Source organism: Arachis hypogaea, chromosome 14 (assembly GCF_003086295.3).
Source record: "Arachis hypogaea cultivar Tifrunner chromosome 14, arahy.Tifrunner.gnm2.J5K5, whole genome shotgun sequence".
Lineage (NCBI taxonomy): Eukaryota > Viridiplantae > Streptophyta > Magnoliopsida > Fabales > Fabaceae > Arachis > Arachis hypogaea.
Window position 1 is genome coordinate 110,274,044 of NC_092049.1, and position 7,095 is coordinate 110,281,138.

At 30.9% G+C, this 7,095-nt stretch overlaps 1 pseudogene; it reads right to left on the reverse strand.

Moving 5' to 3' along the window:
• Positions 1-4,621: 4,621 nt before the first annotated feature.
• Positions 4,622-6,269, reverse strand: LOC112742905 (uncharacterized; annotated as a pseudogene).
• Positions 6,270-7,095: the final 826 nt, after the last annotated feature.

Consider the following 7,095-nt stretch of genomic DNA (forward strand, 5'->3'; position numbering starts at 1 on the left):
AAAGGCCGAAGACAAAATAAATTTTCGGTCTCTACGTTAGGAATCAAAATCGTACTTAACCCTTTTTTAGTATGAATGATAGGTAATGTTGTTACTGAAATAATTTCTATTAAATGGAAGGAATTTTAATATTTTTAATTGTGTTCTTGATATTGTTCTCTTGGTCTTTAACTTTGATTCTATTTATTTTTTTTCAATGTTATTATTATTTTATTCATTTACTGAATACTACTTGTTGTGATCTATCTTTATGTTCAATTTCTAGTTAAAATCCGATATATAATTGGCTCGAACAGTTAAAATTTTATTAGTCTAAGAGCGGATAAATTTAAAAAAAAAAACAGTAATAATTTAGGGTGGATATAGAATAAAATGAACTCGATTTATCCAATCCATAAACATCCCTTATATACTAAAAATATAGAAATAATTTATACTTACATATCATTATTATGTTAATTTGAATTATTGTATCATTAAAATATTACAACTAATATTCTTTGGTCAATTATATATATATATATATATATATATATATATATATATATATATATAATTATTGGTAATCTACTATCTAATCTAATATAGTATTTGTAAATTATCTAAATAGAATCTCGAATTTCTATTTCGATAGAAGCTGTCTGATTTCACTCATATAACTATCAGATTTTGTTCTTCAATCAGACTTGAATTGAGAATAAAACGATTCTATAATCTAAAATAATAAAAACAAAAGGTTTGAATGAAAGCATAAGAATTTGTATCGAATAGTTAGATCATAGTCTCTTACCATAAAGATGGCTGCGTGCGCAGCAGCACCAACTATGAGAAATCCACCAATCCACATGTGATGGCGAGCCACGACAATTGCACCTATCAAAGCAGCTAAGAGAATTATTGAAATTAGTTCAAATGGAAGAAAAAAATCTGTTGATAAATGATCGAACCAACTGCACTTTTTTCTTTATATATATAAATAGGAAAAAGTGCATGATCCACATATAATTCAGAGGAATATGTAAGTGATTCATATACAGCATCTTTTTCTTTTATCAAGGGTTCTACTAATTGGTATGTTTCCGCAAATAATTGAAATTCGATTTCTTCAATTCAAATAATCTATGCAGCTTCAACATCTCTTGGTCAACGTAATTTAAAGAAAAGAATAGCTTATTCCTCGGTATCTCATATGGGTTTTTATATATATATATATATATATATATATATATATATATATATATATATATATATATATATATATATATATATATCTTTTGTAGCCTTCCAACAATTAATAAAGTAGATTAGTATCATATCATTGGATAATTATAGTGAGTAATAATATTTTGATTAGGGTTAAGTATTATTTTAGTATTTAATGTTTTATTTAAGTTTTGATTTTATTTTTAATGTTTAAAATATCTTATTTTTATCCTAAATATTTTGTTTTAGTCTATTTTTGTCTTCTGCTAAAAATTAATTTTTTTAAAAAAAATATATTTTCTTTCTTTATTATTATCTTCTTCTTGCTCTTATTTTTTTATCATTTTTTTTTATAATTAGTTTACCCACCACAACTCTAACATGAAAAGTGAGCTATAAACAATTAAAACATCCACACAAACATCAAAGATAAAAATACAAATGAAGCTAGAATCAACACCTATGGTTAAAAAATAAACAAAGATCACAAAACACAATAAAAAATACAAGAGACTAACATAAAAAATATGTATCAGCCTTAGGATCTCAAACATCACTAGCATGCACTCTCCTATAATTCCAATTAAAAATTTAGACGCCTTTAAAAGATATTATATACTGGTACACTTTCTCCAAACTCATGTTACCGCTGTTAAAAATCTTGTTATTTCTGCACTTCTAAACACCCCAAATTTTTGCAAGAAAGAGTATAATCCATACATGTTTTTCCTTCTTCAAATGCATGGCAATCACCCAAAACTCAAAGCAACCTCACGTTACTAGACCACACCCAACACAAGCACCAATCAAAGAGAATATCCACAATTTTTAGAAAAATTTACCAGTAAAGAACAAGTGGTGCACATTCTCTTCTTTCTCTTCACATAGAACACAATAGCTTATCAAAGATGAAATCATATTGCACCTTGCTAGTTTTTCTCTTGTATTCAATTTATTCAAAACTACAAACTAAACAAATAATTATACTCTCAGAGCTACAAAGACTCTTTCATAATGTTTTAGTGAAGTTATACATATTCGATTCACTTGTATGCTCGCTATTCATATACAAAACTTGTAAGAATGACTTAACCAAAAAGTCCTCTTAGTATACTTTCATACCATCTTGTGACTAGTCCTTTTGTACACACCCACCTTAGTCAAAAAAAAAAAAAACAGGTCCTAAAGGTTCTCCTCTTCCCAAGTTCTCAAAGTTCTTTTCCATTCCAAATTTCACATCTATGATAAATCATTCCAAAAGCTACAATCATTTATAGTGTATTTCTTGTTGGTAGATAACATAAATAACCTAATATATCTTTTCTTAAGAGCTCCCTCCTTTAACCAAACACTATACCAAAACTTCGTTCTCGTCCCATCACCCGTCTCTAGTTGCAATCAGGGACGGATCTAGAGAGGGACAAGTAGTGGCCTCGGCCCCCAAAATTTTAAAAAATTATATTTATATATAAGATATGTGTTTAAAAAATAAAAAATTATTATGTAATTTAATAGTTTTATATATATTATTTTTTACTATATAATAGATTTATGTCTTAATTGTTTAATTCACTAATATTTTTACTTAACTATTTCAAATTAATTTGTATATAATAATCTCTATATTTATTTTTAAAAAAATCTTTTATTTTTTATATTAATATATTTAACATTTATATTATTATATTAATAATAACTTACGTAGTTATATTTTAGTAATCACATTATGTACTTTATATATTATTTTCTTATAAAAAATACTCATTTTCTTCTAAATTTACGTTGTTAAAAGAAAAATTTTATAAAAATATCTTATATCTTGTATTCTATAAAGGTATTGTGTCTTTTAAATAATTAATAATTTATAATTTATTTTCAAATTTTTTAAAATTTTTGAATGAATTAATTTTAATTAATAAGATATGTGATAATTTTTACCTAAACACGCTATAAATTATTGGTATTTTATAATTTTATAATGTACTATTGATATTGTTATATTTTTATGATGTAATTATCATATTAAAAATAAAATTATGAAAAAAATTATATATATTGATAAATCTTTTAAAAAACTAACTCTAATAACTATATGTTAATTATTTTTATAGAATAAAAAAAATTATTTAAAATTCGGCCCCTCCATATTAAAATTTCTGGATACGTCCCTGGTTGCAATCCTTGTTGCAAGGTATCTACTAACTTCAAATCACGCTAACCAACCTTCATGATATCTCCCTATATTGCTCCACCTTTCATATGTGCATGTTGGGTTGCACACTAAATGACACAACTTGATTATATGAAAAATCACCTTTTGAAGAGGACACTCTTTCTTTTGAAATCTCCACTGCTTTTTAAACAATAGAACATAATTTTTCATAACAACATCACCCATTCTAAGCCCACCCAACTCCTTAGGTTTTTGAATTATTTTTCACCTAACCATAGACATCCTCTACTGCCATCCCCTTTACCCTAAAAAGATCACGTTTGAAGAGAAAAAAATTTTTTTGCCATAGCCTTTAGGATTTTAAACAGACTCAAATAATGCAATGATAAACTATTCAACAAAAATAAAATCAATATTAATTTTTCAACTTTAGACAAGAGTTTATCTTTCGATCCTTTGAGCCTCTCATCCACTTTTTGTAGAATAGACTTCCATGTTTTAATCTTTATTGGGTTTGCACCCAAAGGGACCTTGAGATATCTGATCGAAACTCGAAAGGTTTGTTCTCCCACACTTTAAGACTCAAAATACCTCTTCCAAAATTTGCTTCTAAAAATTCAAACCGATAACAGCATATTTATTATAGTTTATCTTCATCCTAGACATTAGCACAAACCCTTGAAGAATTCTTCTTAAATTTCTAACGGTTTCCATATCACATGGACAAAACAGCACCGAACCATTAGCAAACTGTAAGTGCGCAAGCTTCACTTTGTTTCATCCAACCTCCAAGGGTTTAATGAGACCTTTTTTGCATAACCCTGATAGTGTGTGTGGTTGGGGGAATTATAAATAATTCCTAAAAATTTTAAGATGAGAATATTATATGTCCATGTTTGGTTCAAAGTTTGAAAAGTTATTCCCAAGTAAATTTGATTTCAGGGAATTAAAATACCATCATTTCAATTCCCACCTTTTCCTTGGGTATATTTAATTCCTATGAGAATGGAATCTTTGTAAAAAAATAATACTTGAACCACACATCCTCTGATAGTAGACCATATAGGATTTCTCCAATTAGTACAAAAAAAAAAGGTGATAGGAGATTACTTTGTCTTAAACCTCTCTCTAAGTCAAAAGATTTTGTTGTTGTCCCTTTGACAAGAATAGACATAGAGACTCTCAAACGACATTATATCCACCTTCTCCATATATCACCAAAATTAGATCTGTATCCATTCTAAATTAGGACAATTCAACCCCTGTAAAAACACCCACGCTGGCCCCTATCTGTCCCAAAAGTGAGCCATCGTATCCTCTTATCAAACTTACCAAAAAAATCCTATGTGGCAGTTTATAATCCGACATTATGAAAGCTTCTCGTTCTTCTCTTACTACTCCTAGTTTCTCCTCCACTGAACGTTCCATACTTCACCATCTTCCCAACCCATGACTTCTTCGTGGATGGGCTTTCATGAGACAACAACGACGACGGCGACGTCAAAGAGTTCATCTTTTGGCAAAGATACCCTTCACGGTATACAATCCCTGCTCCACCACTTTTGGTGGCGGCGACATGAGCGGATTACCATCAACACAGAGTTTCTGGAGCTTGTTGAGGCAGCAATAGAGGGAGATAAGGAGGTGATCCTGTTGTAGCTGATGTCAAATTCAATGAGAGAGAAGAGGAGGCCAACAGAGCAAGGAAGAGAGCAAAAGAAGTTATGGCTGATGTTGAGGATTTCGAGGCTGACGAGGTTTTCAAGGTCGTGGGGAGGGAGGGGAGGCAGTTGAGGCCGGCGTCGAGGACCTTGAGAGGTGAGGTGTGAGGTGGAACGTGGAAGGAAGAGGAGTTTGTTGGAGTTCACTGGTAGCTTCTTCAGCTTTCTCAGTTCCAAGCCAATGTTTTCTGGAAGTTGTATCAGTTTGTTGAAGTTGGAATTCAGTTCCTCCAATGATCTACAATCGTCAATGGTTTTGGGAAGGTATTCGATGAGGTTCCGGCGACATTCAAGACATTAAGCTTGCAAAGGCAGCCAATGGGGTTCGATAGTAGAGATGGCAAAACTCCCTAAGATGCGAGGATCCATGCAGGGACTGCCGTGAATAGAGATCCGACTGTGGAGAATTTTTTCCGCGGGATGGGGGACGAAATTCTCCCGAGGTAAGTGCGGGACCCGAGGGGGATCCCCGCCCCGTCCCCACTAATCCCCGAAATTCTAAATTTGCTTAATTGTTCTTAATAGTTTATTTCTCATATATGATTTTTAGTTATTTCACATGTCATATATATATATATATATATAGAGAGAGAGAGAGAGACTCAAAATTTCTAATCCTCATTTGCATAACCCTTCTTTAGTTCATATATCTCCAACGTCATCCATACTCCATCCAACCTCTCTGCAGCCACCCCCTCGCCACTCTCCCGTCTCACCGCGTTGTCACCCCTTACCGTTCCATCACCCTCACTATGTTGTTCTCTATATTCGTGGTGTTTCTTTCCACAATTCTGTCGTCGTGTCCATTCTCCTCTCTGATGTTGTGTCCCCCACCTTGCCATGACATCTCCCACTGCGTCATTTTGAAAGTCACCATCTTGACGTTTGAGCTTTTTGTATAAAATCTTGTTGTTTTTGTATAGGATGGATACTTTCAGCTCTATTCCTATAGAAATTAATAATTAGTCAAAACTATTAGAGAGATGGGGAATGGGGTCCCTGCGAAAAAAATGGGGCCTTGTGAAAAATGTGGACGGAGATAGGGAGTAAATCTGGGGCAGAGATAGGGAGTAGGGAGGCATCCCCCGCCCCCGCCCTGCCCCATTGACATCCCTATTCGATAGGCTTCTAAGCTGGTTCGTGTGCACGTCCAGCACCACCACATTCACCATATCAGCACCAGTAACTGTTACATAGGATTTTTTCGTCAAGTTTGGTCAGGAAATACGATGGAGGAGCCGCAATAACTCACTTTTAAAACAGACAGGGACCGACATGAGTGCATTTTTTGACAAAAATCGTCTTATCCTAATTTAAAATGGACAGAAACCAAATTAAATGTTCACTCTAAATATATGGGATAATTTGGCATGAAGATTAACGTCCAATTTTTTATAGAAAAATTCTAACGATAATATGAATATAGCATTATAAAATTATTGATTTATCAAAATTTGGAATGTATTGTTTTTCATAGGGTTAAAATTTTAGATTTTCAGATTTAGTTTGAAATTTCTTCTTTCTCTTTCTCTCCATTTTATTTTATTTCTTTTTTTACATTGGACTAATAACTATATCTTTTATTTGGTTTTTTTTTTCAATATATCATCTATTCTATTATATAAAAATTGATTTTCTGCACTTAATGATGGAGCTAACGTGGCATGTTTCTGAGAGTGTTTTCTGATTTATTTTTTTAATTATGTAAAGCAAATCAATTATAACTAATTAATGATATCAATTAATTAATTTGATTATACATTCAAATCTCACCATTTATTATCATTTATATAAATTGATTAATTATAATTAATTATATCAATTAATTAATTTAGTTAATTATATTAATTATTTGATTTGATTTTATTGGAGTAAATATCATATTATTTCAGTAAATAATAAATATAATAACAAAATATATGAATTAATTTAATTAGTTTATTTTTTTCAATGTCATCTATTTATACGAGATCATAATGTCTTTTTTACTCATTTGTT